The sequence below is a fragment of the Cervus canadensis genome, chromosome 11 (genome assembly GCF_019320065.1).
Source record: "Cervus canadensis isolate Bull #8, Minnesota chromosome 11, ASM1932006v1, whole genome shotgun sequence".
NCBI classification, from domain to species: domain Eukaryota; kingdom Metazoa; phylum Chordata; class Mammalia; order Artiodactyla; family Cervidae; genus Cervus; species Cervus canadensis.
Genome location: NC_057396.1, coordinates 57,539,503 through 57,564,815, shown reverse-complemented (window position 1 = coordinate 57,564,815; position 25,313 = coordinate 57,539,503). Strand labels below are relative to the sequence as shown.

The 25,313-nt window shown below is 43.8% G+C and overlaps 1 long non-coding RNA gene across 2 annotated transcripts; it reads left to right on the top strand.

The window, feature by feature from the left end:
• The first annotated feature begins 1,889 nt into the window (after window positions 1-1,889).
• LOC122449574 lies at window positions 1,890-25,313 on the top strand. Of its 2 annotated transcripts, none has more exons than XR_006271974.1 (3): window positions 1,890-3,467; window positions 17,850-17,989; window positions 23,828-25,313. It is a non-coding gene; the product is annotated as an uncharacterized LOC122449574 (long non-coding RNA). The 2 variants fall into 2 exon arrangements; XR_006271973.1 differs by lacking the exon at window positions 1,890-3,467 and adding an exon at window positions 15,426-15,805.

Genomic DNA, 25,313 nt, shown 5'->3' with positions numbered 1-25,313 from the left:
CTTGAATGTTTGATTAAAGTGACAGAGGATGCATGGCTCTTTGGAAGCCCCACTCGTGGGCCTCAGGTTAAGAATCCCTAGGAAACTAAACTTACTTGTGGTTGAAGAGGACCCCTCCCATTCCCACCACCCCCACCCCTGACAACTGTACTCCCAGAGCTTTTCTACCATCTTGCTCTGTCCCCCATCCCTGATTCTCCAGAATCCACTGGGCTGTGTTTCTTGCTCTTGCAATAAGGATGTCAGGACATTATCAACAGCAGTATAGATCCAAGTACCCATCTTTTGAAGGCTTCTTTCAATCGATTAGTGAATAATGATTGTGTGCCCTCCATGACCTGAGCACTGGACTGGCTGCTGAGGATACAAAAGGGGAACATGATAGTCATGGTTTCTGTAGAGCTGTAGTGTATGTGAACAAATATCCATTCACTCACTCACTCATTCATTCAATATACTGAGCAGTCAGGCCTAGGCTGGGTACTGAAATAGTGGGTAGCCACAGATTACAAATCAGCATGACAATTAGGAAAGTAGGCACTCGGTATCATGGACTATGGTGGAGGGGATGGATTAGGGAAGGCCTTCTGGAAGAAGGGACATTTAAACAGAGACAGAAGGTGAGAGGGATAAGCCAGACAGCAGGGGTCTGAATATATGAGAGGATAAGGTCTTGTGTGAATTGATAGCAGCAGAACTTGAGGAGATGTCCCTGTGATCCTGTACCTCCCATCAGCTGGAAGTGAGACCTGTCAGTGGGACATATTACTTGGTGCTTCACGCCACCAGCACTGCCTTTGCATGAGACAGGAAGTGCTATGCTTGAGTAGTGAGTCCCCCACTGCCTGTCCAGAGGTTAGGATTTCAAACAATAGAGAAGCCTTACTTCGGGTTTGTAAGAGCTCCCAATGAAAAGGCATGGCCTCTGAGGCAGGTAACTTAGTACCTTCTGTGCTCTTGGGACAGGCAAGATGAGATTTGTTGAGTGGGGAGTGGGGGGGTGGGGGTAGCGGTGGGTGGAGGCAGACCAAGAGGAGGAGTGGGAGGAAGCACAGAAAAAGATCAGAACTAGAGAAAGAGAAGGATAGTTCAGTGGAGTTCAGTCACTCAGTCGTGTCCGACTCTTTGAGACCCCATGGACTGTAGCACACCAGGCCTCCCTGTCCATCACCAACTCCCAGAGTTTACTCAAACTCATGTTCATTGAGTTGGTGATGCCATTCAACCATCTCATCCTCTGTCATCCACTTCTCCTCCTGCCTTCAATCTTTCCCAGCATCAGGGTCTTTTCAAATGAGTCAGTTCTTCACATCAGGTGGCCAAACTATTGGAGTTTCAGCTTCAACATCAGTCCTTCCAATGAACACCCAGGACTGATCTCCTTTAGGATGGACTGGTTGGATCTCCTTGCTGTCCAAGGGCCTCTCAAGAGTCTTCTCCAACACCACGGTAAGGAAGGAGGAAATGAGAAAGTGGGTGGAGACTGGAGACAGTCTTTACTTATTTGCAGCATTGCCAGCAATAGGCCCTGACCCCAGGGATTGAGAATTGCACATCCTTTGCCCCGATTCTAGTTGGTTTCCTGCCAGACACTAGTAGTTTCCAACAATTAGATTGTTCCAGAGGTAGTCTTGGCTCCCAGGGGAATTGCAAAAGAATTCCAACACTGCTATGCAGTGGGAAGTTTACATCATCTCCCCTGAGCTTGCCTACATTCTCTCTCTCTGTTTGGTATCCATTTATTATTTATTTATTTGGCTGCATAGGGTCTTAGTTGCATCATGGGGGATTTTTTGCTCCAGTGCACAGACTCTCTAGTTGTGGCATATTGGTTCAGTAGTTGGGGCACACAGGCTTAGTTCTTCACAGCTTGTGGGATCTTAGTTCCCCGAGCAGGGATTGAACCCATGGTCCCCTGCATTGCAAGACAGATTCTTAACCAGAGGACCAGCAGGGAAGTCCCCTGCATTCTCTTCTTTTATATTTTCATCCCTCTACTATCCTACGAGAGTTAAGTCCTCTCAACCAGAGGGTCAGGAGTAAGTGATGATATTAAATGGTCAAAGTATTTCACTGTGTAATTGCTTTCTTTCATCTTAAAAATTGCCTTCTCTTTCTTCCTATGTGCATGTTTGGCTAAGTATGCTGTCATTTTTAATCTTTATTCTTGATGAGGCAAAGGAACCAGAAGCAAGGGGAATGACATTTAACAGCACATTGTACCAGAGGAAAGGAAAAGCAAATTTCAAAAAGGTGAGCTGGTGTGCTGATCTGCTATTTCTGGCTGCGAATAATGTCATCAAAACAACAAAATCCAGCCAGAAGTTACTGAAACAATAGGAAAACCTTGTCATCTATGGAACAAGAAGTCTTATGTTAGATCAGTTTCAGAGTGTTTCATTCAAGTGGCTTGATGATATCAGTAAGGAACCAGTTTTCTGTTTTGTTTTTTTCTCTGAGAGGCATGGGGAAAAAAGTGTTTCCTCTCTTTATCGGGAAGAAGAATCTTCCAGCAGACATCCCTTCACATCTCATTGGCCAGAATTGTGTCACAGGCCTATGCCGGATCCAGTGACAGGCAAGGGGACTGGAATTTCCAGGGCCGATTTAGGCAAATCACGATTCACTTCCTGGGGATGGAAGATATGTAGCTTCCTGTGAATCACGTGGTTAGAGTTCCGTTGGCAGGGAAGAGCAAGTCGATGGCTGTGTCTGCTAGGAGTAATCACGATTAACTGCTTTCAGGTTTAAAAGCACCTTGAGCATTCTACCTTTTTCTACTTCTCTGCTCAAAATTGCACACATTCTTCAAGGCTCAACTCAAATGTCACATTTCCCTTGAGATTTTCCCTTATACCTCTAGTCAGAACTTATTACTTCTTCCTAAATATGCCCAGAGCCTTTGTCTCTCACACATAACACTTTTCACAGTCTGCTTTGGGTTAAGAAATTTGTCTTTTTGTCTTCTCTAATTCTGAATTCCTTGAGAGGAAGGACCACATATGATTCATGTTTATGTGCTAAGCCCAGGGACCAGCACATTTACTGCCGTTCCCCACAAGTTGATCCCCATAAGACAGATTCACCTTGAGTCTGGGGACCATTATCGTTGGTTCATCATATACCCAGCACCTAGGGAAGTACCTGGTGCATGTAGGTGCCCAAAAGGTATTTTGAATAAATAGTAGAATAATAATAACTACCAGTCTCTACTTCTGGTCAAGGTGGATGAGAGAAGGGGCTGGATTTACACTTCCATTTCAAACAGGTAAACAAAAAAACAGACAAAATATATGAAACAACAGTTTCCAAGGCACTGGTCACCAGCAATGAAGGACACTAGAAATAAGTAAGGTGACTCCTACCATGGTCCCAGTTTGCTTTTCTTCACATATTTTCCAGGGTACAATTCAGAGAGGAGAAACTAAGATGAAACCTGGCAGATGCCCTGAGTTGAAAAGAGAAAGGTGAGTGTCCAGGGACCAAATCAGCCACATTTCTTAGGAGACAGAACCAGACAGCAGACAGCTGCTCAGAGAGAGACCCCAAAGATCAGCAGAGGGTCCCCTTGAGTATTCAGTAGAGGACTGATCAGTGCATCCGTGAGCCTGAGGAGTGAACCACCTGAAAGGGTGAGAAGGAATCGTGAGAGTCAGGAATGATGCCTGTTCCCAGCAGCTGGACTGGAAGGACAGTTCCTGGGGCACTGGTAGAATGTGTACTCAGGCAGGTCTTGATTCAGTGGTGGGGAATAATTAGCCGCAGACAGAGCACTACTCCAGAAAGTGTGTGATGAGCACAAAAGCAAGACTTGAAAAAAAAAAATCAAACTATTTCCAAGTAATTGAACTTCATCCCAGGTAAAAAGCTCAAGAAAAACCTTAGAGGAATGCAAAAAATATCCAGCACCCAGCAAGATAAAACAGAGTTACTAGCATCCAGTCAGATACAAGAAGGCAGGGAAACATGACCCGTAATGAAGAGAATAATCAATCAAATAAAACTGGCCCAGAATAGACACGGATGTTAGAGTGAAGAGGGAAGAACATTGAAAGTTATTATAATTGTATTCAGTATGTCTAAACGATTCAGAAGAGACAATGAAGATATAAAAATGACTCAAATTGAAAATCTGGAGGTTAAAAATTATACCTAAGATGAAAAATACACTTCATGGTTATAAAGAAAAACTATTGCCTTTGTTTACATTACATACAGTACTCTCTAAATACTACTATATTTTGTAGACTTTGACACTTCTGACCACCATGTGTCTGGGGTTTTCCCAAGGAATTCTGCAGCACCACCAGGGTCCTACAGTCTCACTCAGTTCTAACATATCTACCCAGAGATGTCAGATTGCACAGGTTAAGGGTACAATCTTACATGACTCTCCCCACCAATTTCAGATGTTGGTTACAAGTCCAAGTTGTTACATGTGCTTCTGACTACTGTCTATAGATTGAGTCCCCTCCTTGATCCAATTAATTTCCTAGAATTTTTCACAGAACTCTGGAAAACATTTTATGTACTTGATTATAAAAGGGTATAACTCAAGGACGGTCTGATGGAAGAGAGGCGTAGAGCAAGGTATGTGGGAATGGACATGGAGTTTCCATGAGTCCTCTGGACTTACCATTCTCTGAGGACTTCTGTGTCTTTGTTGTTGTTCAGTCACTAGGTCGTGTCCGACTCTTTGTGACCCCATGCAGTGCAGCACTCCAGGCCTCCCTGTCCATCACCAACTCCCGGAGCTTGCTCAACTCATGTCCATCAAGTCGGTGATGCCATCCAATCATCTCATCCTCTGTTATCCCCTTCTCCTCCCGCCTTCAATATTTCCCAGCATCAGGGTCTTTTCCAGTGAGTTCTTCGCATCAGGTGGCCAAAGTATTGGAGTTTTTCAGCTTCAGCATCAGTCCTTCCAGTTATACCCAGGACTGATTTCCTTTACGATCTCCTTTCATTTCAAAGGACTCTCAAGAGTCTTCTCCAGCACCACAGTTTGAAAGCATCAATTCTTCAGCACTCAGCCTCCTTTATGGTCCAACTCTCATATCCGTACATGACTATTTGAAAAGCCATAGCTTTGACATGCAGACCTTTGTCGGCAAATGATGTCTCTGCCTTCAATATGTTGTCCAAGTTTGTATTAGATTTTCTTCCAAGGACCAAGCGTCTTTTAATTTTTGTGGCTGCAGTCACTATCTACAGTGATTTTGGAGCCCAAGAAAATAAAAATCTGTCACTGTTTCTACTTTTTCCCCATCTATTTGCCATGAAGTGATGGGACCAGAGGCCATAATCTTAGTTTTTTGAATGTTAAGGTTTTAGCCAGCTTTTCCGCTCTCCTCTTTCACTTTCATCAAGAGGCTCTTGATGTTCCTCTTTGCTTTCTGTCTTTAGTGTTATCATCTGCATATCTGAGGTTATTGATATTTCTCCTGGCAATCTTGATTCCAGCTTTTGACTCATCCAACCTAGTATTTCTCATGATGAACTCTGCATATAAGTTAAATAAGCACAGTGACAGTATATAGCCTTGACGTACTCCTTTTCCAATTTTGAACCAGTCCATTGTTCCATGTCTATTTCTAACTGTTGCTTCTTGACCTGCTTACAGGTTTCTCAGAAGGCAGATAAGGTGGTCTGGTATTCCCATCTCTTTATGAATTTTCTAGTTTTTGTTGTGATCCACACTGTCAAAGGCTTTAGCATAGTCAGTGAAGCAGAAGTAGATGTTTTTCTGGAATTCCCTTGCTTTCTCTATGATTCAGCAGATGTTGGCAATTTGATGTCTGATTCCTCCGCCTTTTCTAAATCCAGCTTGTACACCTGGAACTTCTCAGTTCATGTACTGTTGAAACCTAGCTGGAAGGCTTTTGAGCATTACCTTGCTAGCATGTGAAATGAATGTTCAAAAGTAGTTTGAACTTCCTTTGGCATTGCCTTTCTTTGGGACTGGAATGACAACTGGTCTTTTCCGGTCCTGTGGCCGTTGCTGAGTTTTCCAAATTTGCTGGCATATTAAATGCAGCACTTTCACAGCATCATCTTTTAGGATTTGAAATAGCTCAACTGGAATTCTGTCACCTCCACTAGCTTTGTTTTTAGTAATGCTTCCTAAGGCACACTTGACTTCGGATGTCTGGCTCTCTGTGAGTGACCACATCATTGTGGTTATCTGGGTCATTAAGACTTTTTTTATATAGTTCTGCTGTTTATTCTTGCCACCTCTTCTTAATCTCTTCTGTTTCTGTTAGGTCCTTGTAGCTCACCAAACCCTTTCCTTTTGGGGCTTATGGAGGTTTCATTATATAGGCATGGTTGATTAAATCATTGGCCATTAGTGATTCACTCATGTACCAGCCCCTTTCACCTCCTTGGAGTCTGGAAGTTGGGGGATATGGCTGAGAGTTCCAATCCTATAATCTCACGGCTAGTTCCCCCATCCTTTGGCACTTTACAAAATCATCTTATTAAATTAAACTCGAGGTAGGTGAAAGCAACTTGTTACAAATAACAAAGGACACCTTTATTACTCTTACCATTTAGGAAAATCCAAGGGGTTTTAGCTCCATGTCAAGAAGGAGACAAAGACTGAACATGCATTTCATAAAACAAATCACAGTATCACAAAAGCATTAGAAAATATTAATGCACTTGAAGGCATAGCAATAGAAACTATCCTAAAGGAAACACACAGAGAAACATGAATTTAAAAAACAGAGAATCAGTGATACCTGGGACAATTTCAAGTGGCCTATTATATGACTCTGGTTTTGCTAAGTTTTCGGCATATGACTGACTCTTAGTGAAGGCCCGGTGGCTCAGATGGTAAAGAATCTGCCTGCAATGCAGGAGACCCGTTTCGATCCCTAGGTCGGGAAGATCCCCTGGAGAAGAGAATAGCTACCCACTCCAGTATTCTTGCCTGGAGAATTCCAGAGGAACTTTGAAGGCAGTAGTGCATGGGACCACAAACAGTTGCCACGACTGAGCGACTAACACTTTTACTTTTCACTTAGGAACTAACCTGAGCAGTTTTGCTAAATATTCAGCACAGCCCTGACTCCTAGTGAAGACATGAAACATACCCATTCATCACGTTATCTTGAAACCCAGTGTCTGAGGAATTTGGAGGGGAATTTTTGCAGCTTGTCAGCATTGTTTTTGAGATTTCTGGAGGACTTTGCTTTTATGGAGCAAGAATACGCTTACATGACCAAGCAGGGTGCTCTTTGGGGCTCCTTTGTTCTGAGGTATTCTGTACCTACAACAGTGGTTCCTGGCCCAATAGATTAATTGAATTTGGCTATGACTTTTACAGAAAGGGGGACAATAGGCGATTATTTCTGACTTTTCCAGACCCATTCCTGTGAGATAGCCTTTGGTTGTTGATGCATGTCTTTAATGTTGTATATTGCATCCTTTTCCTGTAGGTTTTTATGAACATTGTCATTTGGGGTCCTGTGAATGTTCTTTAGCAATCAGCTCTGTAAACGTCCATTGATAGTGTGAAAAAATGTGCTTTCAACCCTGCTGCTACTAAGTCACGTCAGTCGTGTCTGACTCTGTACGACCCCAGAGATGGCAGCCCACCAGTCTCCGCCGTCCCTGGGATTCTCCAGGCAAGAACACTGGAGTGGGTTGCCATTTCCTTCTCCAATGCATGAAAGTGAAAAGTGAAAGTGAGGTCGCTCAGTCTTCGCGACCCCATGGACTGCAGCCTACCAGGCTCCTCCATCCATGGGATTTTCCAGGCAAGAGTACTGGAGTGGGGCTTTCAACTTTAAAGCATTTATGCAAAATTATGAAAGCAAAGAGTTAGAGCTATGGTCTAACAATGGTCTGGAACAATGGTCACAGAATGGAATTATAAAAAGTACTCAATTAACCCTAAAGCAGAAGAGAGAGATATGATTTGTTGCCATTTCCTTCTCCAGGTAATCTTCCCAACCCAGGGATCAAACTTGGAGCTCCTGCATTGCAGGCAGATTCTTTACCAACTGAGCCACCAGGGAAGCCCATATGTGTGTGTGTGTGTGTGTGTGTGTGTGTGTGTGTGTGTGTATAGAGGATATATACATATATATATATGTGTATAAAATGCAAGCAACATTGAAAAAAAAATCCCAAAGCAAGTAGACAAAGAGAAAAGGGGGGGGAGGGACCTAGAAAAGATGAGATAAAATTAGAAAATAAATAGCAAAATGATAGAATCAAATCTAGTCATGTTAATGATCACATTAATGGTAATCATATGAACACCCCAGTCTAAAAGTCAGAGGCTGTCAAGTTGTGTAAAATAGTGATATATAGTTGTGCTGCTACAGAAAATACACCCTAAGTATTGAAAAGACCCTGATGCAGGGAAAGATTGAGGGCAGGAAGAGAGGGGACAACAGAGGATTAGATGGTTGGATGGCATCACCAACTCAATGGATGTGAGTTTGGGTAAGCTCCGGGAGTTGGTGATGGACAGGGAAGCCTGGTGTGCTGCAGTTCATGGGGTCGCAAAGTCAGACACGACTGAGTGACTGAACTGAACTGAGCTGAACTGATAAGGACAAATGGGCTAAACAGTAGAAAGATGGGAAAAAATAACATACTGACACTAATCAAAGGAAAGTTGGAGTGACGACTATATTTGTATCAGACAAAGTACATTTCAGAACAAAGAACATTGCTAAGAAAAAGGAAGTCTTATCATAATCACATAAGGATCAATTAATCAAGAGAGCATAACAATCCTAAATGTCTATGTACCTAATGGCAAAACTGCAAAATAAATGAAGCAAAAAAAAACATTGCAAAGAGAAACAAATACACAATTACAGAAATTTTTAAAAATGCTCTCTTAATAACTGATGGAACAAGTAGGCAGAAAATCAGCAAATAGTGGACTTGAATAGCCCTAACTATGCTTGAGCTGATTGACATTTCAGAAAATTCTACCCAACAATAGTAGAATATACATTATTCTCAAATTCACAAAATTTGCCAAGATAGTACATCTTCTGGCCCATAAAATGTCTCAATAAATTTAAATGGATTCAAGTAACATAAAGTATGTTCTTGGAGTGGATGGGCTGGTTAACTACCAACTGTTGGGTTTCATAGTCAAAGCAAAACTAACTAAAGAAAAGACTAACTTCAGGCAATCAAAAAAGTTAGCTTGCCTTGGGACTCTCAGTTTCAGATCCAAAAATAAAAGAGCTTGGAAGTTGTCACTCCTGACCTTACAACAAGAAAAAAGTTGAAAAGCAGGGACTTTTCTTGGACTCACCAGAAAACTGAGGTTTCAGAGCAAACCACCACCATGAATCTGGAGAGACAAGTGGCTGCAGATATTCAAGGTCAAGATCAGCTTACCTGAGCAGAAGCCGCCAGAACCAGAACCTGGTAGGAACAGTAGAATAGTCATGAAGATAAATTGCTGAGGCTGTGTGTGGACTAACAGGAGAGTGGGACTCCCCTGGGGGCAGTTATCCTGAGAGCAGGGGGCAGATGTTTTGTGGTTTTACCTCCAAGAACCATACCAGGCAGTTAAGTGCCAAGAAAAAAATCATCTTCTGTCTCAGCAGGTAGACAAGGAAAGTAACCATTTTGAAATATGCCCAGAATATTCTCCATTACACAGGATTGACTACTCCCCAGTGAAAAAAACTTTTCAGAGCCTTATCTCATCTTGGGAAAGAGCATTTAAAAAAAAAATACTGGAATATATTTGATTTAAAATGTTGCGTTAGTTTCTGCTATACAGCAAAATGAATCAGTTATACATATACATGTATCTGCTCTTTTTTAGATTCTTGGGGAAAGAGCATTTTCCTGTCTCCAGCCCCTCTAGCTTTTCTGTATCACCTAAGAGGGAAGGGATAGCAAAGAAACATTTGTTAAAGGATGCAAGCCCACAGGAAGACTGAAATTTAATTGTTAAGTTTATAGAATGCTTCCCTTCCCCCACTCTTTGCCACCACATTGACAGGGCTCCTGTATAAGTGAATTACTGCTGAAAGAACTGTAAGGCTCAGACTCTTTTTAAGAAGGAGTTCTTAGGGAAACCCAAAGACAACAGAGGAGATTTTTAAAAAAGAACTCTAGAGAAATTTGAAGCCCCTGGTTTCCTTATGGTTATAGCAAATGTGAAACACAACCCAACTTCTGGTTGGATTTACATAAAACTTCGCTAAATGGTTATTTGCCTTAGTTCCTATTACCTAATAGTTCATGTCTGCCTTTCAACGGAAAAGCACAAGACATGATAAAAGGGAAGAACAAATAGTCTGAAGAGGCACAGCAAGGATCAGAACTGGGTATAGATATGATGCAGATTGTGAAATGATTGATAGGCCATTTAAAACAAGTATGACAAAAATGTAAAGGCTCTAGTTGAAAAAGTATACAACATGCAAGAACAATAGGTAGTAATGGCAGAGAGAAAACCTTGAGAAGAAGGGAAAGGAAGTGCTCACACACCAGGGAGTCCCTCGAAGACTCTGCATACACAGGATCAGAGCAGAAAGAATGCTCTGTGTGGGCAGCTCATTGCCAAGAAGCAGAGGAGAGGAAGGTCCTGGATCACTGATGTGGGGCTCTTTGGGGGGCAGCAGAGAGTGGAGGCTCGGAGTGTTACCTAGTGGCTGCTTCTCCACATAGCAAAATGCGTCAGAAGTGAGGAAATTTATCCCAACATGGTGATTTTGCAAGGTGTGCTTGGCTACAGCGTGAAGGGCAGGTTAAAAAGCAGAAAGATAAGTTAGAAAGCTGTTGCCAGTGTAACAAAGATCACAACTTTGATATCTTAAATCAAGTTATTTTTATCCTTGGTGCTATGGACTGAACCATGTGCCATCCCCCCAACACCCTGTAAATCATATGTTGATGTCCTAACTTCCAGTGTGACTATATTTGAAGACAGGATCTTTAGGAGGTCATTAAGATTAAATGAGGTTTGAAGGGTGGGGCCTTATTTCAGTAGGACTGGTAGCATAATAATAAAAAGAAAAGAGAACTTCCCTACCGCCACCCCTGTATGCCCACCCCTTGAAAAGGCCACGCTAGGATATAGTGAGAGAGTGGCCATCTGCAAGCCAAGAAGAGAGTGCTCACCAGAAACTAACCATCCTGGCACTCTGATCTTGGACTTCTTGCATCCAGAACCATGAGAAAGTTAATTTCTGTCATTGAGGCCACCCAGCCTGTGGTAGTCTGCTGTGGCAGCCAGCATAGACTAATACACCTGGTAATTCTATTTCATGGTACAGCCAAGTTGTGTGTAGACAAAGAGGACCCCAGTCAAAAAGGTAAGAGCCTAAAAAAAGCAAGAAAGAGGAAGTGAGTGGTAAAAAGTCCTAGGTTGGCAGAGTCCTGTGGAAAGTAGATGAAATTTAGAGACTCTCAACTAAAAACTGGCTAAAAGACAAAATTCTGCATTCATTTCAAAAGATTCGTGGATCACCTGGAGTGCCTTGTGGACCCAACATGCTCTTCTGAACCCTCACTTACAGAACCACTGTCTTAGAGACTAACCAGGTGGGCTGAGACCACCCTTCAAAGAGCTTTGAAGGGAGCTGCTGGGGCTGGGTTGGGGTTGGGGGGATGTTGATAACAAGAAATCAAATGATAACATTTGGAGGAGGAGGAAGGGCAGTTATTGGACCTCACGTGTTAGGAGTCAGGGTCTCCATGGAGTGTGAGGTGCTGGGGCATGACAAGAATGGAAAAGGTTAAGATTAAACTCGCATTAGGGAACAAGAAATAAGTAGGAATGAGGAAAGGAAATTCAGTGTATAAGCACAGTCAGCTGAAGTCGGATTATATATGACTGCTGTAGAGTTCATCAGCCTGATGTGCAATTTTCATCAGCTCTAGCTGGAGGGTTTTAGCAACAGAAATAGTGGCAGGAAAAAAATAGATTGGGGTTTACTGCAAATTAAGGATTGTCCAGGAAAGTATAGGGATAGATCTGCTATAAACTAGTAATTATTTTAAATGAAGGCCTAACTCCCAAATATTAGATAAGGAAAGAAAGAAAATACAGAAGGAACTCTCCAAGTGATTGGGAGGGAGAGGAAATGGGGCACGGAAGGAAGGAAGCTTAAAGAAAGAAAAAGAAAGAAAGTCCTTTCAGCCTTTGGGAGGATTAGCACCTTAGGTATCCTTGGCCTGCCCTGGGGCATTGAATTTCTTATTCTGAATGTATGACATTTGACTCCCCGTTAGGAAGAACTTAGAGGAAGATTTCCTTTGTTTGCCCAAGGCATTTAACTAAGCCCCACAGGCAGGAAGTTTCTAGAGGTGTTCTACTCTGCTCCCAGTTTCCCCAACCCCTGTCTCTGAGGCAGGGACTTATAAGGCTTCCCTGACTCTAATGGTGGGCTGGGAAGACCACTGGTGTGAACTTCTCTTCTCAGGTATGCCAGTAGAAATTAGACAGGTGTCTTCTTATACTTGCAATACTTAGTGAGTCCTGGAAGAGGTGCAGTGTCCACACGGCCTGCACAGGATGCTGCAAGAATAACTTCTGGCGCCCTCCTGTGCAAAACGTAATCAAAAAACTTTCAGGATTTTTACCAACAAGCCAAAGGATAACCAAACCAAATGTACTATACAGCAAAGACTTTTTCTCCCTTTTGAACATTATATGAGTGACATAAAATGAAACTTCAGTTCAGTTTAGTTCAGTTGCTCAGTCATGTCCGACTCTTTGCGACCCCATGAATCGCAGCACGCGAGGCCTCCCTGTCCATCACCAACTCCCGGAGTCCACTCAAACTCATGCCCATCGAGTCGGTGATGCCATCCAGCCGTCTCATCCTCTGTCGTCCCCTTCTCCTCCTGCCCTCAATCCCTCCCAGCATCAGGGTCTTTTCCAATGAATCAACTCTCCGCATCAGGTGGCCAAAGTATTGGAGTTTCAGCTTCAGCACCAGTCCTTCCAATGAACACCCAGGACTGATCTCCTTTAGGATGGACTGGTTGGATCTCCTTGCAGTCCAAGGGACTTTCCAACACCACAGTTCAAAAGCATCAATTCTTCTGCCCTCAACTTTCTTCACAGTCCAACTCTCACATCCATACATGACCACTGGAAAAACCATAACCTTGACTAGACGGACCTTTGTTGGCAAAGTAATGTGTCCGCTTTTTAATATGCTATCTAGGTTGGTCACAACTTTCCTTCCAAGGAGTAAGCGTCTTTTAATTTCATGGCTGCAATCACCATCTGCAGTGATTTTGGAACCCAAAAAAATAAAGTCTGACACTGTTTCCACTGTTTCCCCATCTATTTCCCATGAAGTGATGGGACGAGATGCCATGATCTTAGTTTTCTGAATGTTGGGCTTTAAGCCAACTGTTTCACTCTCCTCTTTCACTTTCATCAAGAGGCTTTTTAGTTCCTCTTCACTTTCTGCCATAAGGGTGGTGTCATCTGCATATCTGACGTTATTGATATTTCTCCCAGCAATCTTGATTCTAGCTTCTGCTTCTTCCAGCCCAGCGTTTCTCATGATGTACTCTGCATAGAAGTTAAATAAGCAGGGTGACAATATACAGCCTTGACGTACTCCTTTTCCTATTTGGAACCAGTCTGTTGTTCCATGTCCAGTTCTAACTGTTGCTTCCTGACCTGCATACAGGTTTCTCAAGAGGCAGGTCAGGTGGTCTGGTATTCCCATCTCTTTCAGAATTTTCCACAGTTTATTGTGATCCACACGGTCAAAGACTTTACAGCAAGTCTTGCCACAAAGAGATAACCATGTCGGCATCTTGTTGTGTATTAGACCTGATGTTTTCATATGCAAGTATAGAAATGCATGTTTTATGAAAATGGTATCATATTATACACATTGTTTTTCAATCTTCTCCTCCTTCTGCAGTTTATCAGTTTGTTGTGAACACTTCAAGTCTGTTTACAGTCAGCCCTTCCGATCTGTAGGTTCTGTGTCCAACGAATTCAACCAATAGATTGAAAAATACTTAAACATTTTTTCTCAAAAAGTTCCAGAATGCAAAACTTGAATTAGCCATGTGCCAGCAACTATCTATATAACATTTTCATTGTATTACTTATTATAAGTAACCTACTGCTGCTGCTGCTAAGTCGCTTCAGTTGTGTCCGACTCTGTACAACCCCATAGATGGCAGCCCACCAGGCTCCGCCGTCCTTGGGATTCTCCAGGCAAGAATACTGGAGTGGGTTGCCATTTCCTTCTTCAATAAGTAACCTAGAGATGATTTAAATTACACAGGAGGATATGCATAGATTATATGTAAATACTACTCCATTTTATGGGGCTTCCGTGGTGGTGCAGTGGTAAAGAATCTGCCTGCCAATGCAGGAGACATGGGTTTGAACCCTGGGTCGGGAAGATCTCTGGAGAAAGAAATGGAAACCCACTCCAGTATTCTTGCCTGGGAAATCCCATGGACAGAAGGAGCCTGGCGGGCTACAGTCCATGAGGTCACAAAGGAGTCAGACACAACTAAGCAACTAAACAACAACAACACTCTGTTTTATACAAAGGACTTGAGTATTCTCTGATTATTATATACCTGGGGATTTGGGAACCAATCCCCTCACTGATGCTGAGGGATGACTGTACATCTACACAGCATCCTTTTTATATATTCATTTATTTTTATTAGTTGGAGGCTAATTACTTCACAACATTACAGTGGGTTTTGTCATACATTGACATGAATCAGCCATGGAGTTACATGTATTCCCCATCCCGATCCCCCCTCCCACCTCCCTCTCCACCCGATTCCTCTGGGTCTTCCCGGTGCACCAGGCCCAGAGCACTTGTCTCATGCATTCAACCTGGGCTGGTGATCTGTTTCACTATCGATAATATACATGCTGTTCTCTCAAAACATCCCACCCTCGCCTTCTCCCACAGAGTCCAAAAATCTGTTCTGTACATCTGTGTCTCTTTTTCTGTTTTGCATATAGGGTTATCGTTACCATCTTTCTAAATTCCATATATATGTGTTAGTATGCTGTAATGTTCTTTATCTTTCTGGCTTACTTCACTCTGTATAAGGGGCTCCAGTTTCATCCATCTCATTAGAACTGATTCAAATGAATTCTTTTTAATGGCTGAGTAATATTCCATGGTGTATATGTACCACAGCTTCCTTATCCATTCGTCTGCTGATGGGCATCTAGGTTGCTTCCATGTCCTGGCTATTATAAACAGTGCTGCGATGAACATTGGGGTGCACGTGTCTCTTTCAGATCTGGTTTCCTCGGTGTGTATGCCCAGAAGTGGGATTGCTGGGTCACATGGCAGTTCTATTTCCAGTTTTTTAAGAAATCTCCACACTGTTCTCCATAGTGGCTGTACTAGTTTGCATTCCCACCAACAGTGTAAGAGGGTTCCCTTTTCTCCACACCCTCTCCAGCATTTATTGCTTGTAGACTTTTGGATAGCAGCCGTCCTGACTGGCGCTACACAGCATTCTTAAAGGTTGCATGACATTGCACCTTTCTTCAATTGTTGAGTGTTTAAACTGTAGTGTATTGGATATCCATTGACAAAATAATGCTATGTAGTGAGAAAAGCACAAAATCTCAGTGGCATACAAAAGTAAACATTTGTTTATTGTGCCAGTTCACAGGAGTTCAGCCGTTCTGGGCTGGCTTGCTGCTCTCTACTGGTCTTGCTTCTGCCAGCTGTGGTTGGCTGAGTCGTCCTCCTCATTTTGACTTGCTCATGTGTCTGAGACTGGCTGGTTATCAATCCCTTTAGGATGTCACAACTGAGACAACTAGGGCAGCTCCACTGTGTGCCAGGTGAGTCATCCTCCAGGAAGCTGGAGAATTCTGGGAGAGGCCCCGTTTGAGGGCAGTGGTCCATTTTAAGTTCAGATTAGACATGCTAAATTGGGTACCTTTGGTATCTTCAAGGGGAGGTTTTGAGAGGTGGGGTATGCTGTTCAGAGGACAAGTTTGGGCTGGAATGATTAATATTTTAGTCTTATGTATTTTAGGAATTAATTGAAATAGTAGGTCTGAATTAAATGACTTAATTTAATTTGAGAAGAGATTAAAGAGATGTAGGAGAGAAGAAATATAGGAGAGAGGAGACTTAGAGCCCAGCCTGGAGGACTGAGGCAGAGGAGACCTACAAACCCCTCTCTCTTGTCAGAGAAGTAGAAAGAGAACAGAAAAATGGTTTGTTATGGGAACAAGGAGACAGTGTTTCAAAAAGTGGATGTTCACAAGGGCTTTGATAATTTTAAAAATTTATTTATTTGGTTGTGCCAGGCATTAGTTGCTACAAACGTGATCTTCAATCTTTGATGCAGCATTCTGGGTCTTTAGTTGTGCCATGTGAGATCTAGTTCCCTGACCAGGAACCGAACCCAGACCCCCTGCATTAGGAATGCAGAGTCTTAGCCACTGGACCACCAGGGAAGTCCCTCTGATAGTTGTCGAAAGTCAAGTAGGAGAGTTGGTCTCCAAAGATGGCCCCCAAATGAATTATGCCTCCTGAAATTCACACTTCATGTAGGACCCTCCTATACTGAATGAGACCTGGGTTTGTTCAACTGATAGAATTTGTAACTTTTGAGGATAGGTCATATGAAGCTTGCAGCATCAATCTGGGTCTCTTAAAGTGCATGCTCAGAGGGATGCCAGCTACCATGTAAAAAGTCTGTTTACCCTTAGACCATCATGTTGTGAAGAAGGCTAAACTGACTATGTGGATTCCACATGGAGAGAGAGAGAGAGAGATGATGCCTGGCCACCTCCTGGTTGTGGCAGCTGTTCCAACCTGGGTACCTAACATGTAAGGAATGAGCACCTTAGTGTCAAGATGACACCAGCCCTTTGAGACAACCCAAGTAAGACCTGCCCAGCTTATCCCAGTCAATTAGTAAAATCACAAGACAGAAAAAATTAATTCTTAAAAAAAAAAAAGAAAAAAAAATTAATTCTTGTTTCAAGCTACTAAATTTTATACTAGAAGAAGATGGAATTGAAAAAAAAAGTCTGCTAGATTTGGTAGTCATTATTATTTCTAGGAGCTACAGGTGTAGAAGCCAGACCAGACCTAAATGGGTTAAGAGTGGGTAGAAACTGAAGAAATTAAGAAGGCATAGAGGACTGCTTTCTGGAGAACTTTGGCTATGGATGGGTAAGAGATAGAAAGGTTGGTAGTTGGAAGAGGAAATGAGACAAGGCAGAGTGTTTCTGATAGTCTCTACCACACACACACACACACATGCACAGACACAATGGAATGTTACTTAGCCATAAAAAAGAATGAAATCCTGCCATTTGCAACAGTATGGATGGACCTTGAGGGTATTATGCTAAGTGAAATAAAGCAAAGATAGATACCTTATGTTTTCACTCAGATGTGGGATCTAAAAAAATGAATGAACAAAATGAAAATAAAAACAAACTTGGACACAGAGAACAGATTAGTGGATACAAGGGGAAAAGTTGGTTGTGGGGGGAGGCTGTGAAATGGGTGAGGTGGGCCAATTGTATGGTGACAGATGGCAGATAGACTTGTCATGGTGATCACTCTGTAGTGCATATAGATGTCAAATCATAATGCTGTAACCTGAAATATATATATATATGTGTGTGTGTGTGTGTGTGTGTATAAGTTGCCCTTGCATGCTGGCTCAGTCATTTCTGACTTGTGACCCTGTATAGCTTCTCTGTTTTTTAATATATTTGAAATTTTCTATAATCAAAAGGCTTAAAAACTGTTCTGAAACATATTCTTCATTCTAGTAAGTATTTATAGATAACAAGTTAACATTCAGTTGCAGTAACTGAGTTTAAAATATGTCCTACTGATGCATACTTCTCCTCCTAGGATATTGGAGAGAATTCCCCATTCCAGTGATACTCTACAATGGAAGGAAAAAAGAGCCAGAGGAAAGGGTTGGGTTGAGAGGACAAGACTGAACATATAGGAGAGAGGAGGCATACGGCACTGCAGAAGTTCTGAGGAGGGTGAGGTGGGATCCGGGATCCAGGTCAAGGTGAGGGATGGGTCCAGTGGAGAAAGGTGTGTGAGGGTGGGTGGGGGCAGGGGGTTGAAGTCTAGAGGAGGAGGCAATTCTCATTGTTGTTCAGTCACTCAGTCGTGTCCAATTCTTTGTGACCCCATAGACTGCGGCACACCAGGCTTCCCTGTCCTTCAGTATCTTCTGGAGTTTGCTCAGATTCAAGTCCATTGAGTCAGTGATGCCATCCAGCCACCTCCTCCTCTGTCCCCCCTTCTTCTCCTGCCCTCAATCTTTCCCAGCATCGGGTCTTTTCCAATGAGTTGGCTCTTCACATCAGGTAGCCAAAGTATTGTAGCTTCAGCTTTAGCATCAGTCCTTCCAATCAGGGTTGATTTCCTTTAGGATTGACTGGTTGGATCTCCTTACAGTTCAAGGGACTCTCAAGTGTCTTCTCCAGCACCACAGTTCAGAAGCATCAATTCTTCGGTGCTCAGCCTTCTTTATGGTCCAAGTCTCACATCTATACCTGACTACTGAAAAAACCAGAGCTTTGACTATATGGACCTTTGTCAGAAAAGTGATGTTTCTGATTTTTAACTTGCTGTCTAGGTTTGAAATAGCTTTTCCTCCAAGGAGCAAGGAATTCTCAGTGGACAGCCTCTAAATTTTCAGAGATTAGGAGAAAAGTCAAATGCTACAAGGTGATGGGATTGGTAATCAGGAAATTGTAGTTAGAAGAGAATAGAAGAGATATGATAAAGTTATTCAGGTGGGTGGGGAGTGAACTTACTGGGACAACAGAATGGAATTACAGGAAACTTTAGAACTGAACAATAGACCAGGGACTTTTAGCAGGCTAAGGAGAACAATGGAAGGAAAATGCTAATGGACTGGGAGGGAAGAGAAGCCTTGCTAATCTGACTGTACTGGTGGTGTTGATGAATGAACCCACTTTGAGGGATGTGGTCTCAGGAAGGGGGTATAGGGATCAGCCACCTGCATGTTTCAAGAGTCCAGGTGATTTGGATGCAACTGCAGTTGGTTCTTAAAGCACTGTTTGAGAAACACTGCCTTAGGGGCTGGAAAGGGAGTGAGGCTGGATTGGGGCAGGAGGACTGTCACATTCCGGTGGGGAAGCCTGCTGGACAGACAACAGGACAGAAGTCTCTGTCGTTCCAGGTGGCCCTGTAGCTTCCTTGGCCCCTGGGAGGAGCTCAGACCCAAATGTGGGTGGCCTTCAAAGTAACCCTGCCTGTGCTTGCCCCAGGGGCTTCTCATCCATGGACGGTCACAACTGGAGTTTTTGTTGTTTGTTGTTTGTTTTTGCAACTTTTGATTCCAGAAATAAAAATGGGCTTTCAAAATCAACCAACCGACCAATCAACACTGTTGAAGTTGGCACATTTGGGCTAATTGTTTTCCTTTTCATTTAGGCTTATTTCCTACCGAGTGTGCGGTAGCACTTTCAAGTAAATCTTTGGTAATTCCTAAGCATCATGCAATTGCCTTCATTTCCCAGCAGGACATCCTAAAGTGGGCTCATTTGGAGAGAGAACGGGAATAGCAGTTTTTATAGCTTAAAGCCTGAAAGAAAACTGCTTTTTTTTTTTCCTTGACAGTCATAATCCACTCATGGTTTAAAAATGCATTTCAAAATCAAAAGGACTCGGAGAGTCTGGAATGTGCTAGAAGGATGTAACAAGACATTTTATTAGCCGGTTTATCTATAATCTGGATAAACTTACGTCTTGTGTCTCTTCTCTTGAAACTTCCTCAGCCATACACTCTCTGTGTTGCCTAGATGTCAAAGAATTAAGCCTGTGTTGAATTAACAGAAGTAACAGGGGTACAGAGGGAATTGCTTTCTTTTATCACGGTCTCCACTGTGACTCTCTGATTTTAATTTCCAGTGGCAGGATGAAGGAAAGGCCAGTACTCCGGGAGCGGAGCACGGCCTGAATAAAGGCCTGGAGGCCGGCAGGTCATGGGGCTGCTGTCGGGGCGGCTGGACTGAGGCAGAGAGGAAACAGGGCTGGCTTGATAGGGGAGCTGGATTAGGAAGCTGAGCAGGGGGGGCTTTGAGTGGTGCCTGGGGAAATCCTGAGCCATTTAAATGAGCCATTTAAATCTGACAGGCAAATTGGTGTTTTAAGAAGATTTACCAGGCAGTGATGTGCAGGATGAGCTAGAGTGGGTGGGGGCAGTGTGCGTGTGTGTGTGTGTGTGCATTGAGGGGGTGGGGTGACAGAAGAGAAGGGGGAATGAAGCTAGGAGAATAAAGTTTCTGCTTTGAGGCACACTTACTGAGCACCTACCATTTATCTTGCCTTGTGCCGAGCACCAGCTTTACATGCGCTGTCTTTCAGTGAATACAACCAGCATCGGCTCTCTTGTCCAAGCTGGAACCTCCGAGTCCTCCCTGACATTTTCCTTTCCTTTTCTCCGCAGTCTATCAAGCGGTCCCATCAACTTCACACTTCTCACATCTGCCTCTTCTCTTGCGTCCCCACCACCTCTATCCCACTTCAGCCACTGCTCCTCTCCCTGATGAAGGGCCTCCCTGCCTCCGTCTCCCCTCTGACTCCTGCTCCACCTGCTTGCTAGTGGTGGTGAGGATGGTCTTCCTGAAACACGTAGAATCAGGCCACGTCCCCCAGCAGAAACCCTGCAGTGGGCTCCCCACCGCCTTCAAGGGAAAAGTCTGAATCCTCAGCAAAGCCGGGAGGTCCTTAGAATGTGGGTTTTGCTTAGTTCTCCCTGCTTCCCAGCGCTCTTGCCTTCCCACCTTAAAGCCTGGGCTGTGGCCATGCGGAAACGTTGTCAGTGATCCTGAGAAGTCTCTTCTCCCTTGTGATGACATCCTCCATTGTACCCCTCCCCTCTGACTCATTCTTCAGAATACATTTAGCCATCCCTTCCTCTTGGCTCTTTTTGGCCACCCGGACCTCCTGGGTGCTTTCAAAGAACTGTTGCTATTGCTGTCCTAGAGCTTACCACAACACACTGGGAGTTCTTTCCTCGGTATGTGAACTTCAAGAGGCACCTTCCAGGGACCGCATCTTCCTCTTCACCCAGCACCCTCCTGACACATAAAAGGTGCTTAGTAAATATTCAACGAATGGGAATGGATGAAGGTACAAGAATCTGGGTGGTGGGGGTAGGGAGGGAGTGTTGGTCCCATTTTACAAATAAAGAAACTGAGGATCAGGGAGGGATTTAATAATCGGTCCAAGTCTTCTCAGCTTCACAGCCCAAAATCCACTTCAGGGTTGCTAATTTATTGTTTAGGATTTTTTTCCTCTTTCTTGCAGTCACAAAATGGAAATCATCAAGGAAAAGAGCTCTGTGTAGCACCTTGGCTGATGGTTCAGAAAGCTAGCAGTGGGGCCACTTCAGGAGTGAGTGTAACAATAGATGAAAGGGCGTTGCTATATTAGTAGGGGATTTCATAAACTGGACTATTATTAGGTTTGGGGATTGCAAAAGGCTAAAAGACCAAATGAACCATTTCCAACATAAATTGAATATTTATTTCACTGGAAATTATTCAAATCACAAATCCTCCCTGTTTCTGAAAGCTGAAGGAGGATCTGGTTGCGTGTGTTCATTGCCATTTTTTGTTTCTCCAATAAAATGTTCGTTGCCTACCTTTTTTTTTTTTTTTGATTGACTGGAAAAATCACATTGCAAAATGATAGATATTGTTCATTTAACTCCAGCATTTACTTTTCCCCTAAAGTAGAGTTCTGTTTATGACAGATCAGACTTCTCCCCCATTTAGCACCCATGTAAAACATTGCAAAAGATTGGGTCTGCGGCTCGAATGACATGTTTGCCGCAATCTGTTCAAGCCGCAGTAGGCATGGAAGCTCTTAATGAAACGTCGGCGGATATTAGGGTTTTATGGACTGGAAAACAGTACAAATCAAAGCACTTTGCTTACTGTTTATCTGTTTAGAACATTTTTATTTTCTAAACCTAGCAATGTTCATCTTTTTCATCTGGCACTTCGGTTTGGTTCTTTACATATTGATTTTCCCGTTCACTGGCATTCTCTGATGAAGTTGGAGCACCCAGGTGTGCTGTCTGAGTGAGCAGTGGCTAGGGGTGCAGGACGGGGGGGCATTCTCTGCCCTGACACCCCTCAGTTCAAGGGCTGGGAGAGAGCAGGGTTCACTGTATAAAAAGATCATTATAAGGACTTCGCTAGTGCTCCCAGGGCCTGGGGCCTGGATTCCATCCCTGGTCAGAGAACTGGATCACTGCAACTAAAACCCTGCATAACCAAGTAAGTTTTTAAAAAAAGGATCACTACACCTTTCTATCCCCTGTGTGGTTTCCCCTTGAACCAGCAGTATTGATCTATATTAGTTTCTTCTCAAAAGTTAGGTACAAATCTTATAGTAAAAGTAGCATTCTCTTCTTAAATTTTATGAGGAGATAAAATAGAAAGGGTCCCAGCAGGAAGCAGAATCCATCAGAGCTGGTTTATCCAGGGGTCAGCGATTTTTTTCTGTGACGGGCCAGAAAGTAAGTATTTTGGGCTTTTCAGGCCGCCTACAGTCTCTGTCACAACTGGCCACAGACAACACCTAAAGGATGGGCGGTAGGTGTGACCGTGGGCCAGTAAAACTGTCTTTACAAAAAGCGAGGGGGTGGTTATTGGCTTGTGGGCCAAAGTTCACTGACTCCTGGTTTAGATTAAAAGATTTTAAGGGACAATGTGCAGATATGTGGGCAGCGTCAGGGGAACAGACAAGGGGCATTGAGGTATCAAGATCACAGCAGCAGGAAGCTGTTACTGCCTCAAAGGCTGGAGGGGCAGGGAGATAGGAGGTGGTGTGAGCTGTGAGATGGGGCCGTGGGAGGTAGTAGAGCAGTGAGCGGGCAGGGAAGAAACACCCACCTCTTTTCCCCCCACCCGCAGACCTGCTGTGCTTCTGGTTTGTCTGATCCAATCAATGGTCAGAGGCAAGGGGCCTGGGAGGAAGCCTTGCAGCGACAGCATCTCAGAACGCAGAGTGTGGATCAGGTTGAGCAAGGGTAGTGGGGAGAAGAGATGCGGGGGTGAGGGGAGGCAAAAGGAGAATAAGCAGCCCAGGTGATGTCTCACCACTAACTTCTTAGATCCCTCTCCTTTGGGGAGAGAAAGTAAGTTTGGCTGGCTGCGTCCCTTGACCCTGACTTTGTTCTAGAGCAGAAGTCCGCAGCCCTTTTGGCATCAGGGACTGGTTTCATGGAAGGTGATTTTTCCACAGATTAGAGGGTGGGGGATGGTTTGGGGATGAGTCAAGCACATTACATTTATTGTGTACTTTATTTCTAATCTAATGCCGCCGCTGATCTGACAGGAGGTACTGGTCTGTGGCCTGGAGGTTGGGGATCCCGGTTCTAGAAACGTATGCTTCCCCGCAGTACTGCTTCAGCTTTGGGCATGTCCCCGGTCACAGTGATAGGTTCAGAGATGGGCTTATGTTATGATCTAATTCAGGCTGAGACCAAGGTGCAGACCTTTTGTTTGTTTGAACTGTTGAGGAGATAAGCTCTCTTTTTTTCCTGGTCAATCCAAGGCTTGAAATTTGGCAGCAAGCTGACCACGTGGTGAGGCCTTCACAGGGGAACTCAGGAGAGCAAGCAGATTGCCTAGGGGTGGAGTGCCATGAGCTCAGTCGCTCAGTCGTGTCCAACTCTTCTGCAACCCCACGAACTGTAGCCCACCAGGCTCCTCTGCCCATGGGATTTTCCAGGCAAGAATACTGGAGTGGGTCGCCATTTCCTCCTCTAGGGGATCTCCTTGACCCAGTGATCGAACCTGCGTCTCCTGTGTCTCCTCTATTGGCAGGTGGATTCTTTACCACTGAACCACCTGGCAAATCCTGATCCTGAGTCCCTGGATCAAGCCGTACCTGACACAAACACTCATTTCTCAATGAGGTGAGCCAATACACTCTAGTTTAAGTGAGACCAGTTTTTTGTTTGGAGCCAGAGAATCCTGGCCAAGAGAGTAAGTCCAGATTTATCACTGGAGCCAAGCCAAGACCTGCCTTCCTATAACTGTGTGAACCTCATGTGAAGTCCACAATCTAACCACCAAAGCACGCAAGAGACGATGATTCTCCTGTGCGTATGAGTATTTTCACGTGTGTGTGTGTGTGCAGCTGTGTTTGAGCAATGCCATTTATTGTCAGCATGCACACTTCTCAGACACAAAAACCTTTCTTTTTTGAATATCTGCATGGCACGGACCTCATAAGTCTCAAAGACAGCAACTTCCAAGGTAATTACAGAGATCTGGTGATAACCATAGCAACCCAGTGATTCTGAAATGTAATGTCATGCAGACCGCTGAAGCTCAGAGACCCTGATGGCAACAGAGTACCTGCCCAGGTTGTGGGGTCTTGCAGGGCTTTTCTTTTCCTTGAACAGAAGGGCTTCTCACCACACAACACCTCCCACAATGATTCTTAAAGTTTTGAATTTTTTACAGACCAGAAAAATGTCCAAAACAAAAGTACTGACATAAAGTTGCCAACTTTACTTTGCTAAGAACAGTTCACAAAAGAGATAAAACAAACAACTGCCATCTACTATTAGCATCATTTCATAAAAGAAAGGATATTTTCCCATGTCTGAAAGGAGAGAATAAAAGAGAAGCCCTTCAACAGAGCACATTTATCTTTAAGAGAAATGCACGACTTTGGGGATGCTGCGCCTCGTGGGGCACATATACATGGCGAGGCTGCCCGGATGAGGGAGGTCTGCAGGGCCTAAAGCCACTCACTCTGCCTGCCAAGGCATGAGGCCAGCATGGGCTGCGTCCACTCGAATGAAGGGGCACTTTTTTACTTGACACAAAGAGTCTTCTCGCTTGCCAAACTGTGTGCTGACGGGGCTGTATCTGCCAGAAAGGGCAACCTTTTCTCATCTGCACAAAGCACTTTTGGGGCTGGCAGTGGCTGTGCTTTAGCCAGCACTTGGCACGTAGTAGTTGCTCAATAAACATGTACTTACTGGATGTTGCAGGGCTGACAGAAGTTCCATCAAGGGCCGTTCCTGGTCTGCTTGCTGACTTCAGGGGCCAGGCAGTCCTTGGCTGTTCAGCTACAGGAAGGTGTTTCATGTCTTTTCTCCTCTCACAGTGCCTAAATGGACGTCAGCGGAGAGGAAGATTACAGAAGCCTCTCCTGCTTTGTTCTTTTAGAGGACCAGAAAGAAACCAGCCTTGTTTTTTTTGTTTGTTTTTATAAATTCAAATCTTTATTGAATTTGTTACAATATCGCTCCCATTTTTTTTTTAATGTTTTGGTGTTTTGGCTATGATGCATGTG